The sequence below is a fragment of the Alligator mississippiensis genome, chromosome 10 (genome assembly GCF_030867095.1).
Source record: "Alligator mississippiensis isolate rAllMis1 chromosome 10, rAllMis1, whole genome shotgun sequence".
Taxonomy (NCBI): domain Eukaryota; kingdom Metazoa; phylum Chordata; order Crocodylia; family Alligatoridae; genus Alligator; species Alligator mississippiensis.
In genome coordinates, this window is record NC_081833.1 from 44,896,474 (window position 1) to 44,909,555 (window position 13,082).

Here is a 13,082-nt window from a genome sequence, read left to right on the forward strand (position 1 = left end):
TAAACTGGACTCTAGCTGTTTTCATGGTTTTATTCCTTGGATAATTAGCAGGGATAAAAAGGGGGGAAGAATAAAAGAGAAGTGAGGGGTATAAAGTATTTGTTTGGAGGGGTTTCAGCTCCCTCTATGCAAAAATGAAGTTTATTTCCTACCTATGGGGACTTTTTACCATCTTGTACCATCTACACTTTTCCCAGAGCCTGATGAAGGGACTTTGATTCTGAAAGCTTGCAGAAAAGGACAATTTTCTTGCCATTTTCCAGTTGGTCTAATAAAAAGGTATCATTTTGGAACCAAGAATTCTATTTTTTTTGTATGTCTTGTTTAGTATTTGGATATTTAAACTTTTATTTTACCTTTTTTTAAAAAAATAGTAGGTCAATTTTTAAACAATAAGGTTATTTATTTCCAGAGGAAATATTTTGAATTTTCAAAAAAGGTTTTAACTTTTTCAAAACTAGACTCAAGTAATAATGTTGGTCATCCTACAATGCATTTTCAGTGACTTTACTATTTTCTGAAAAAGTTTTATCCAGCCCTAGCTAGGAAATTGGGGCCAGCAATATTAGCAACTGGGAGAAGCTAGGAGATCTATTAGGACATCCTGGGGAAAACAGTGCATTCAAATCAACAAACCCAGAGCACTCTCACCCACAGGCTGTACAAGTTTCTCGGCATGCCAAAATCTGGCTCAAGTCTGCTCTCAGGCAACACAATATCCATAGTCACCAAGGGAAAAGACAGAGAACAGAGAGCTATTTAATAATTCATTGCGTTTGTGCAAATGGTTGTACTTGTTGTTGAGCTCCACTTCTAACCCTAGTGAGATTTCCCCTTTGCTACTGATTTAAGAAACCATAGAAGATGAATTAAAAGGCCCTAACAGTGAATATTTTGCTGTTTTAGGAATGTTGATTTCTTAAGTCAGACTACTGTAATACATTCTTGGGATCTTGAAACATCTATTTGACAACAAGATACATTTTCCATTGTAGTGAGAAGGACATATTCAGTGACACTGATTTGTTTCATTGACTGTTTGCTTGTGAAGATGATTCGCCACAATCTTTGAGTTTTGTGAGGGCTTTTTAGAGTAAAGGTCACTGAAGCATTTTATTCATCCTTTCAAGGTGTAGAGCTGTACTAAGAATGGACTTTGTTTAATAATTAAAAATGTTTTTTGGAAAAGCATAAAGGGAAAAAAGTTTAAGGCTTTCTGATTTGAATGTGGCAAAAAAGTATGCATTTGTGTCACCACATGAGTTTCATGGCTTGAAGCCCTGAAATTTTGCTCATGCAGATTACATTACAGGAAACATTCTAGGTAGATATGGGGTTTGTTGATCTCTAGGTAGAGATGGGGTTTGATGACACAGAGCCTATAACAACTATAGATAAGCTCATCCTTTCAATTACGTGTGGCTGAACCTGTCTGCTGTAGAAATTGGATTAATTCCCAATGCATTCTCAGAAGTCTCCATCTTCTCAATTACAATTGGCATCAGAAGTCTAGAACCATCAAGCTACAAGAATGACAGTTCTCATTGAACTATTAACCCCACTGCACATAGTTCACGCAAGAAATCTCACAAAAGAACACTGTACTTGTACTTCCAATATTGCAAACCAGAGGGTTTAGAAGGTCCTCTGTGCGTGCATTATTCATCCAAATTAGTCCTCTAAACTGTCTGAAGGTCTCCCACCACATAGGCATTCAATATTAGCTGATCATTGTAGAAGTACTTCTATAATCAAGCTGACTGAAGTAGAACTCAAAGCCTTGTATACTGTTCTAAAAGTTTATTACTAAAGCTCTGAGCCTGGTGATTTGGGTTTCCTGGTTTTTGTCTAGGGCTTGCACATGGTGTTATGTGCTGCAGAGGTTCACATCTCAAGTTTGATTCTGAGCAAACTTAAAGTGAGCTTCAGTTCAACATGAAATTCAAGCTGCTTTGTACTAAGTTAATGTTACTTGAAACTTTTGGAGATCTTACTGAAACTTGCAGCAAACCTAGACTGAAATTGCGAGTTTGCAACCAGATAAGAAGCCAGGCAAGTGTCACATTGTGTAGGGTTTGGTTGCTGACCTTTTCCACAGCCCTATGTCCATTATACAACATTCTGCTGAATTTTAGTTAATGTATAAGCAGCATTCTTTTTCTTGCCCCTTCTCATGGTATGAATACAATCCCCTCAGATCAGGCAGGTTAGCTGCTGCAGTACCCCGTAACAAATGCCAGTTGCCCCTGTGGCTTACGTTACATAGGCAGCCGAGGGTGCTGACAGACATGCAGGTCCCAGCTTTAAATTATGACACTTTGCATAAAGTGCCATGAGTTAGAACAACCCCACACAACTCAACAGACATTCACCTCTTGTTGGACTAATGCAGCCCTCCTTCCCCCTCCTCACAGTGCAGGAAGGGAGGGGAAGCTTGGGGGTTGCCCAGCCTGAACTGAAGGAGGGGGGCTGCAAAGCACAAGAGCTCCAATCCACTCCCCCACCTCCAGCTCAGTCCAGGCAAACCCCAGCCTGCAGCTCACTCCCCCTCCTTTCCCGTAGGCAGCACCAAAGGCAGGACTAGGCTGCATCACCCTAGCTCTGATCACATGCAGGGATTGGCAGGAGTTACCCAAGGCACTCTGCTTTGGAGCACCTTCATCTGATCCCTTAAAAGACTAGGGTTAATTTGTCGCATATTCGCCACTTTTAAAGTGGTATGCAGCTATGCACTTCTGTTATGGCACATCTGTAGAGCCCTTTCAAGGGGCTGATTGCACAACAAATGTCACTTCTGCCAGTGCCCTGAGGGATTTTTCTACCTCCCTACTGACAGGTCCTTCTACTAGCTCTCAGAGTGGGAAGCTTCAGACAGGGAGGGGGTAGTAGCTGTAGCAGGGCACTAAGGTGCCTGCTACTTGGAGAGCCGGGATAACTCCTCAGGTGCCGGTTGCTGAAGCAACTAGAGGGAACTAATGACCCACACCTGTCTAGCCAGCTGACAAGAAGGGGCAGGGCCTGGCTCCTATATAAATCACAGGCAGGAGGTCAGGAAGCAGTTCCCTGCTGGCAGACAAGGAGGAAGGAGTCCTGCCTGCATGAGCAGAGGTCTGAATGTATTAGCAGTGAGACTGGTAAAGGATGGAGCACCTGAGGGGTAGCTGGATTAATGTTATAGCCAGATGGCTGGAGTTTGCGTTGTAGCTCAGGGGCTTGTGTTTCGTTTGCTGTTTGTTACCGGTGGTCTGGGTGAGGCTAAGAGGGGATGGAGGAGGCCTCATAGGGGACTCACAGCAGTGTGGGGACCCCAGCGCCAGTGAGGGCGCAGCATTCAGGGTACACTGACCCCAGCCCCAGAAAGGAGGCACTTGAGAAGCCCCAGAGAGAGAGAGGGGGCAGCAAGAAGCCCCAGAGAGAGAGGCAGGGCCGCAGAGAGCCTGAGTGTCAGAGAGGGCGCTGAGAGAGACCGAACAACGTCAGTTACATCTGCGAGGCTTGGGGCGTAGTACAGGGGTGGTTGGAGCCACGCACAGCCCATAAGGTTGGGGTGTACAGAACACCCAATACAGGAGAGGAACTAGTGATAACAGGAGAACTGTGGACAAGAGGACGAAAGGCAGCCTCCCTATAAAATACATATGACGTCAAAGTCGTGGCAGGGGAGGATTTGAGGGTGATTGTTGGCAACTTGGCATGGTAAAAGAGGCGGCAGGGGAGAGCACGGCGACCCTGACCACCCTCCTGTTACAGTAGCAATTGCCCTCCTCAACTCAGACACCTCCCATACCCAAAGCACTGTCAGCTACACTCACTGTCTTCACCATAAGGTAGTCCCAGAACACCCCAGGCACTTCCTTCCATTTACTTGTTCCTGCTGGTACTCCTCACCAATACCCAGGCTAGGGACAGAAGTTGCACATAAATTGGTTTAAGTGAACAGAAACTGGTTTAAACCTGTAACAGAACAGGTGTTCAGTGCACATTCAACCAGGTTTATCTTGAACCAGTATCACCATTTTGAAACTGGTTTATGTAGTATCAGACTTAACTGATTGAGGTCAAACTGGTTTATGGAACGTCTGTCCCAGACCCCTATATCCTCCCCACATTTATCAGACAGTGGGTATATGGGATCTGGTCCCACCATTTGTTCATATTATAGAGCACTGGGAAGCACTACCCCTGGAAGAACAGTAGCACAGGTACCAGATATAGTTGGAGAAAGCATCCCCTCTTTTCTTGACTGTCATACTTTAAGCATTGGTACCACCCCCAGTTGAGTGAAGGTGATCCCAGAAAGTATCCACTGCAAAGTGCATGAATCAGAGATATTTTCTAGGAAATAGGGTCAAAATCTTAACTTTTGGTACAAATGCCATCTGAATATTTCACATGGTAATAAAAAAAAAAAAAAGTCTCAGAAGCAGCATAAGTGCTATTTCCAGTCAAATAAGGGTGTGCCAGGCTAGCAGGCTGATACAGAAAAGACACAGGGTGGTGCTTACAAGAAAAATCACATAGGAGGGTTCTGTCATGGCATCTTATCACAGCTCCAGCTCACCAGTCAGGGGAGTAGTACAGCTAACTACACCTGTTTACCAGGCATCAAGCTATCATCAGTGTTTGCAGAGCAATACCAAGGTTATAAAGTGATTAAATGCACTGAATTGCATCATCTGGCATCTTACATTTAAAAATTCCTGCAGTGCACAAAGGGGGAGGCTCCCTCTTTTTTTATCCAGATATAGTTACTTTACATGCAACATGCCTCCTTAATGCCTCTGTTTCTCAGCAATTCAGGTCATGAGGGATTATCGTTCAGGTGTGTCAGTGATAAACACTGCTTTTGGCTGACTTCTGTTATGTAACCATAATGCGCATCAGGATAAAGAAGCAGAGGAGCTCAGCATGCAAAGTAAGTCCATGCCCTCCAGAAAGCAATGATCCCTACTGGAGTAAGAGCCAGCTGGCCAGTACACCATTTTATACATGCACTAGTTAGTGCACCCCAGGTCACTAAGAGGTAGGCAAACATCTAAATTGCCCTGGAGTAGTAAATATCACAATGTGGAGGGAACTAAACTGCCCACCATGTCAAGTATAGATGTCCTGGCTAATTTTTCACATTCTAAGGCTGCAAATAAATTACATCTTCTGAACTATATAGGCAGATACAAACCCATTTTTTCAAGATCCACTAGTAAGCAGTCATATAGCATGATCTAACATTTTCAGTTCCTGAGCATTTCTTTCAACATGGAACAGTAAAAACAAGGACAGGCTGTTGTACCAGTGACCTAATTCAGTGCAACAGATGTTCCCTATTCTTAAGCAGACAGAAACCAGTACATCCAGCCATCAGCATGTGTGAATTCCTGGTTTCAGATCTTAAACATCTGGGGTTGCTAGCAATGGGGAAGACTGAAACAAATATACTATGTGTGCAAGACCCATAAAAGATAAGTTGCTCATCACCTCTATTATGGATGCAGTTTCACTCATTCTCAAAAAGTTCTTCTTTAAATGTTTCTAAGGCCTAACTAATTAGTAGTACCCTGTAAAATTTAGCTTATGTGCAAGTCATGCTTACAGTAAGATACACACTTAGCCTACTTTTACCTATATACATTATGGTACTTTACATTAAAACAAAAAGATACATAGGGGACTAGAGAAAAGCTTTCAGCCTTGACAATAGTTAAATCAGCCGTGTAACAACACAGCAGGGTGTCCAAGACAGCTGCCACACACAGGAGCCGCAGCAACTACCAGTTGCCACTGCTACTACAATTACAATCTTGCAGCTACAGCAAAAGCTATTTTTTGCTCCCCATCCCTGTTGACAGCCAGGATCTAGTTAATGCTATTGAGTTAAATCAAATCGGAACAAAGCAATGGATGACCACAAATCCATCCATTATTCAGAAGGGCTTAATCTAGTCCAGAAAGAGTTTTGTGGCATAATTTAAATCAAAAGATAAAGCTGTACTTGGCTGATCTGTCTCAAAGCACCACCATGATCCTAGCACCACCTAAGTGTTGATGAAGCCCAAGAAACAGTAAGTGTCAGTCTGGGTAAAACCATAGCTAGCTGGACAATCCTAACTCCCTCCCACTGTATGAAGGCATTTGTTTAATTTTGGTTTAATGGGTGCAGGCTAGCAATAGCAGAATGTTTATATTAGTTGTCCTTTGTCGAGAGGGGCATATTGTAAACAGCTATTTTGCTGGAGGTAGGCATGGGGGTTTTCAATCATGTCTAAGGGTTTTGGATACTTTTAACAGGACTTGAGCGTCTAAAGATTTTGGATAACAGAGCACTGAAATTTCAGGCCGAGACATTTAGAAAAGAACTGAACTACAAAAAAAACAAAAACAAAAACAAAGAACAACCCCTCCCCCGGCAAAAAAAACCCAACAACAATCACCCTTTCCCACTTGATGATGTTAGGAACATAATCAATATAGTTCCAGGGTATCCTACAATAATGAAGCATCAGATGCAAACAAGAAAATGCTCCCTTGACTCAGTTAACAGATTGAAAGATTGTACTCCAGATGGACAGATTCCATTCTCAATAGATAAGAGTGCTGCCAGATTATGGAGATATCACCCATTCAGATCATTCTGATTTTAGATGCAGGTTAACCTCTTGAGCTAGCAAAAAGGTAAGATTTTTTTTAGCCCCACTCCACTGAAGTCCACTGAAATTTTATTGCTTAAAGAAGAATGGGCAAATGCAATTTGGTATATCTGATCATTACTAAAAGAAAGTAAACTTTTTTGTGCTTGTCTTTTGCAAAAAAGTTCTCCTCCATTAAGATTAGAGAAGCAGAACTGTATCTGTATCTGTTCTTTCCATTAAGTTGTGAGGAAAGGAATGTGATGGACATTTTTTCCTGTGTGACTAAGTAGGACCAGGCCCCCAGGGATGGATGTGATGTCTCCTGGTGGGGGAATGGCTCCTGTCTGGCTCAGTCTCCAAGATACCCTCCCTTGAATCCTCACCTGCCATGCCTTGCTCTTAAGAGATTAAAGAAGCCCTAGTCAATTCCCATCAGTGGATCCCCTCTCCCTCATTGAATCCACTGGTCACGCAAGTCTGTCCGATTAAGTGGGCCCTCCTGGCCTGCATGTGCTCCCAAGGCACCTGTCACCTTATGGGCTAATCATGTTCTCTGTACCTCCACTACAGCCATGCCTCACAGATGTCACTGTACTATCATTCCCATTTCAGGGCCTAGGTTTTCTTAACCTCTACCCCTTTTCTCTAGCCTGGGCCCACTGTACTGGACCTGGCTTCTAGGCACCAGCTCTTAGCTCAGTTACATTGGTTCTGGGCCTTTGACCCCATCTTCAACCTGCTCTGGGCACTGAGCCTGCTTTAGCACTATCTGGGATCTCTAACCCTACCTTTGCCCTTCTCTGGCCCCAAGCTCTGCCCTTCTCCATGCTCTGGGTCCACTGGCTCCAAGCTGTACCCTGGCAGGTCTCAAGGTAGTTGTGTGCCCCTCAGGCACTAATGCGACCTCCAAACCACCCCTTAGTCCATTCCACAAACCACCAGAATAGAACTTTAACCCAAAATAAGCTTTCTGGCTGTTACACAAATCCCCAGCTGGGTCAAAGCCCAAACCTCAGCTCCTTGGCTGTATCCCTCAGCTGCCCCCTACCCTTCCTACTCCCCTGCAAATGAGCAGCATTTCTACTTGCTCTTCTCCCAGGACAGTCCAGACACTGGCCAGAAGCTCCTCTGCAGTGCTCCTGCCCTGGAGCTCTTCCCTTATCAGCTCCCAGAGGCAAACCAAATACACTCACTCAGACCCTGAGTTTATATGGCTGGAAGCCATGTTCCTGTTCGGTCATGTGACTTCCTGAGTTCCCACAGGTGCTTCCTGATTTAGGTTGCCAGCTCAACCCCCAGGGCAACTTACTACTGCTGACCCCTGCTGTAACAATAACTAGTCTCTCTTGCAGGATACCAGCCCAGTGCACTACTGTTGTGCAGCTGGTTCAGCAGTAAGTACTTGTACTAGCTAAATCCCTAGGTATCTCCTAATGGGCAGCTTTCCCCCTCCTGAGACTCTCTGCTGCTTTTTCACCTTTAAAGTAACAGGAGCCTCCAGCTCTGTTACAGACTGCTATTATATTAAGTCTAACAAAGACGTGTACAGCAAATTGGATGGCATTGAATGTGACATCAGTTCAGAGCCCTGCATGCTTATATTCCTTGTCCTCTGCCCAGAGCCATAACCAGGTATTTTGGCACCTGGTACAGGTCATGTGCAGAATGCTTCCCTATGTGCTACTACATAACACAAATTATTGTGTATCATTCTTTGCTTTGGGATTTTTTATTTGAAAGAAGATGCATGTATGATATAAATGAGGATACCTTAAGTACATGCAAATGTATATAAAATCAAAACCCTGATGCTTATGGGTGTTGGCAGCCGAGTATGCCTCTGCTTGTGTGAGCGTTCATGTTTATATCTATGCATGGGTAGCTGTTGGAAGGTCTGAAGGTGCTGAAGAGGAGTGTGTGCTTGCTGGACCATGCGTACATTAATTAGGACTAGTATATGCATTGGAGTGTACTGATGCACACATGGGACAGCACACACAAATGTCTTGACCAAAGTGGAAGACTGGCTCATGGATTAGAGCACTTGCCTTGCACTAGTTACCAAGGTCCAATTCCCTTCTTTGCTCCAGCTTCATTGGGCAAGCTCCCATCTGTGCAACAGGGAGCATAAGCAGTGCCCTTTCACCCAGAAGTTGTGGAACATGTGGCTTCTAGCCAGGGAAGTGTGGTAGCAACAGAACCTGGCAAACACCTGTGTTTGATAGATTAGGGCTGATGGAGTCCTTCCTTTTAGCCCCGATTGACTGTGGGACCTCTTGCAAAGCCCACTGCTTCCTGAAGTCCCACCCCCCTTCCATGGAGGGAGGACAGCAGAATGCATGGTGTGCAGCTACCTGAGATAGGGCTGGAGAGTGCAGCTACATACAGAGATTTGGGAGTATCTGCAGCCCCAGGCTGAAGAATCTGGGAGATAACATACTTTTTGGTGGTAAGACCACATGGAACTGAATGACTGAGCTCTGCTCAGTGGATGGAATTTGAAACTAATTTGACTAATTTGGCCCGAGACAATTTTTAAAAATATGTTTCCCCATATAAATACTGTATATTTTCTTGTGTAAAATCATACATGAATTTCTGCCACCCATGCCACAAATTAGCCCTACATCTTTCTTAAGTGCCACTCCAACCCCCTTTTCCCTGCCTAACAGGCTGCTTTGTTTTTTGCTCCCTGCTCTAAGCTCCTTGCCTGATCTGCTTCCTACCTTGGCTCCCTACCCAATCCTCTGCTCTATTTCCTGCCCCCTGCCCTGTTTACCCTATGCTGTCAATTCCTTTCCTGGTCTGCCAGGTACTGCACACAGAGGCTGCCCATCCTACTAGTGGTGCACACACAGTAGGATGGCCACCCCTGTGTTATGTGATGGGCTTTGTTTGGAGTGTGCCTTCTGTGCTTGTATCTATGTTGCCGCGTGGGTATCTATGCATGTATTGCAGTTTGTGTTGTATGCTGCATGTCTGCATGTGCCATGTGCCAAATGCGTGCTGTATGGCTGAGTACAATGTGTGCTCTGTGTGCTGGAGGAGTCAGGCAGTGCTGGCTGTGAATCAGTATCTTTCTCTAAGCTGTGTATGCATGCATGCACTGCATGCCACTGGCTATTTATTGAGCCTCTTTTCTGTGTATGTGTAGGTGACAGTGAGTGCCTGGAGCCACATGTGATTTGGCCCCTCTCATACAAGAGCACTCAGTGACGCTGCACTTCTGGCAATGCCCTTGCTATAGTACTGCCTCTGCCTATCCTGGACAAGGTTAGATTGATTGACATGGAGGATTTAGAAAGAAAGCTCCAAAAATTTAACTAAACTTTAACTGTTGTGCATGCACGATTCAGTAGTGATACAAGTGAGCTAATTTGCTCTAGTTTTGACCATGGATGAAGCACAATAAGCTGTGATGTATTATCAGATGCTGTGCAGTCCTGAGCTGAAACTCTTTCCCCTTCGGAAGCCACTCCAAGGATACATTTGTCCACACCCAAAGACCTAGCGTAGTTTTTGTGCACCTGGGCTGCATTTGAACTGCTGACCTGAAGGTGAAAAGTAATCGTATCATCATGTTTTCATTAATTTCTGCAATGCAGTTCCTACACGCTTTTACTTTAAAATAGGAAGACTAGATTACAGGTAAGCTAATATTGGGGGGGTAGAAATACACACACTCTTGCACTGTCTAGGTGAATTGCTGTTACCACAGTAGCCTCCTTTTAATTTCATTTTCAACATGCATTTATTAAATCAGACTTTAGGATTAAGAACAGTCAGAAAAAGTGAGTTTTCAGAGTCAGAAGTGGAGGTGGGGAGGGTCATGCAAGAAGTGCTTACCACTTTTCCAATCAGGTAACAGTTGATTGTTATTGTTTATCCAGGATCAGATCTGTCAGACAGCAAGTGTAGAATGGTTTCACTGATCTGTTCACAATCAACTAGAGTGTAAATGTGTCCAAAAACTGTATTGAAAAAACATCTGAATTAAGTTACCTGAACGAAAGCATGACTGTAGAAGAGAAGCATAAACTTCCGTAGGTGACAGCCTAGTTTGTCACATGCTATGATTTAGGATAGCATAGCAACTGATAAAGTAGGCTGTTGCCTATGAAAGTTTATGCTTCTCTGAACCAGTTAGGATGCCACTACTGTGCCCTGCCTTCCACTTGCATAAAGTTTAGCACATGCAGAAGTTCTTCAGGATCAGGGTACAGGATTATGTGTCTCCCGCATAAAGGAAAAGAGCCGTGTAAAATAATGCAGGAAGTACTTTTAATATCTACACTACTCATCATTTTTGTTTTGATTAGCTTGGCATCGGCAGCTAATTCATACTTTGAGCATGCATGCAAGTGGAAAAGCATTTACTGGGCCCAGGATGACAAGTGGATACCAGCAACATGTATCAACAGAGAGAAGGGGCATCTTCAAGAAACTAAGGGCATGGGACAAACTGATACATTTGTAAACATTTAAAGACAAAGTGCTTGGGTAGGCTTTACATTGCATTTTGGTCATGACAAACCTAGGTAAGTAAGGAACAAAACTGATTTCTCAAAACACCTAAGGCAGTTATTCTAGCAGTAGTATTCAAAATTTATTCTCACATGCATCAAAAGAAGTTGTCAGAAAAAGAAACTTGCATGGCCTTGTCCACAAGAAATTAGTATCTGCTCTAGAACTTCCAACACCAAGGTTATATTCCTTTCAGAAACTAAGAAATACTATTTCCCCTCCTAGCCCCTCAATGTCTGTTTGTGGTTCTTTCAGGTATGTGTGATATAACAGCACAGCTTAGAGAAACTAAAATACTTTATGGGTTATTTATTAGGGGGTGGCAGGCAGGCAATAAATGAAGATATTATGTGTTTAATGGAGTCTAGAGCATTTTATTTCAAAGTGTACTACACTGTTAAATCATCTTTCTCTTTACTGATTAATAAAACTGGCAATAAGGAAGCAACATGCTCTCTATTTAACACAAGCTGGGACTAGAAGGCATGATTGAAAAAGTGTTTCACTGGAGTTGGTAAGAGTTCTGCCATAAACTTGAATGGGTCACAATTTCACTACAGACCTCACATCTCCCAGCTGCAGCCAGTTCTCAATTCAATGCCCATTTCAAAAGACTATTTCCTAATAAACGCTTAAAAAAAAAAATCAGGGGGGGCTTGAATACACCACTGCAAGAACTGAAGTTATCAGTGTAGACTTGTCTATTATAAGCAAAAAGCACGTAATGAGCCTTTCAGCTTTCCAAACTTATATGGTCAAACCAAAAATTACCCAAGCTTTCCAGATGCCTCATTCAGTTTGCTGAAAAACAACCAAACAAAAATAATTGCAAAATTAAGCCAAGACAACATTCAGTGGTGTTTTTTCAAAACTTTTCTACAGCCAGTTGAACTTATGGGACATTATCCTTGTGTGTAAACTGCAAACAAGAACCTTGGTAAATATGATTGCTAGAATTAAAGTTAAAGGTGAGCAATAACTCTATTTCAGCAAGACTTTGGTTACAAATTAACTTTGCTGGCACTAGTGCACAAGGGCCTACCCTACACATCGCTTCAGGAAGTGGATCCTGTTGCTGTTCTGTGTATACATACTGTATTGGTTCTCCAAGTTTTACACAAGAGATAATATTGTGTAACTATTATTATTCAGGATTCCACATGGAGAGGTAGAGGTTATAGGGAGAAGCAAATGGATTACCAGCTACATAAGCTGCAGATGTTTTCAAAACTGGAGATCTCTTGAAGGCTTTGGTTTAAATGTTTTTCATAAAGCCACTTTTAAAACCTTCTCCTTCCAGATAACTGGATTTCAGTTTTCTATATAAAATATTGAATTGTCACCTGACCCCAACATATATAAGATTTCTTTTAAATCTATACTCTTCTTGAGCAATGTTGTTGCCCAATTCCTTAAAAGAAAAACAAAAGAAACCCCCAAAAACCCACAACATAGCATTTAAACATCTTTGTTTGGAAATGAATATATGGACACTGGTATTCTCTATTCCCTTTCACTGAGGCATGACAACATATATAGCAGCTTGCCAGAAGGTTATTCTCCTTTTCTCTGCCACAGAAAAGGTATACAAATTATCTAGTTTTCTGGAAGTTTTTCCTCAAAAAATGTTGGGTTTCTCTCAAGAGGCAACATACTAAAACACTTGCTCGAAAAAACTAAAACCAAATCAATGATCACATGCCAAAAGAAAGTTGTCAGTTTTTGGATGAAAATCTGGTAGTGTTTGATAGAAGTGGATTTCTCTCTCTCTCTCTTCCCACCTTCCTTCACAAGAGGTTCAGTTCTGAAAAAAACATCTTTCCATTTACAAAAATGGTCAGAAAACATTTAACAAACTTATGCTGTGTCTGAGGCATTTTTTTTTTACTTACAGGTTTAAATGTGACTGTATCTAGGCTGTGTTAGACTGTA

General features: G+C 42.8%; 1 long non-coding RNA gene across 1 annotated transcript in view; it reads right to left on the minus strand.

Moving 5' to 3' along the window:
* The window catches only part of LOC106739586 (uncharacterized), a 33,073-nt gene that overhangs the window by 14,515 nt on the left and 5,476 nt on the right, over positions 1 to 13,082 (minus strand). Inside the window, exon 2 of the long non-coding RNA XR_009455244.1 lies at positions 10,473 to 10,597. This is a non-coding gene — a long non-coding RNA (uncharacterized LOC106739586). The remainder of the gene's footprint in view (positions 1 to 10,472; positions 10,598 to 13,082) is intronic.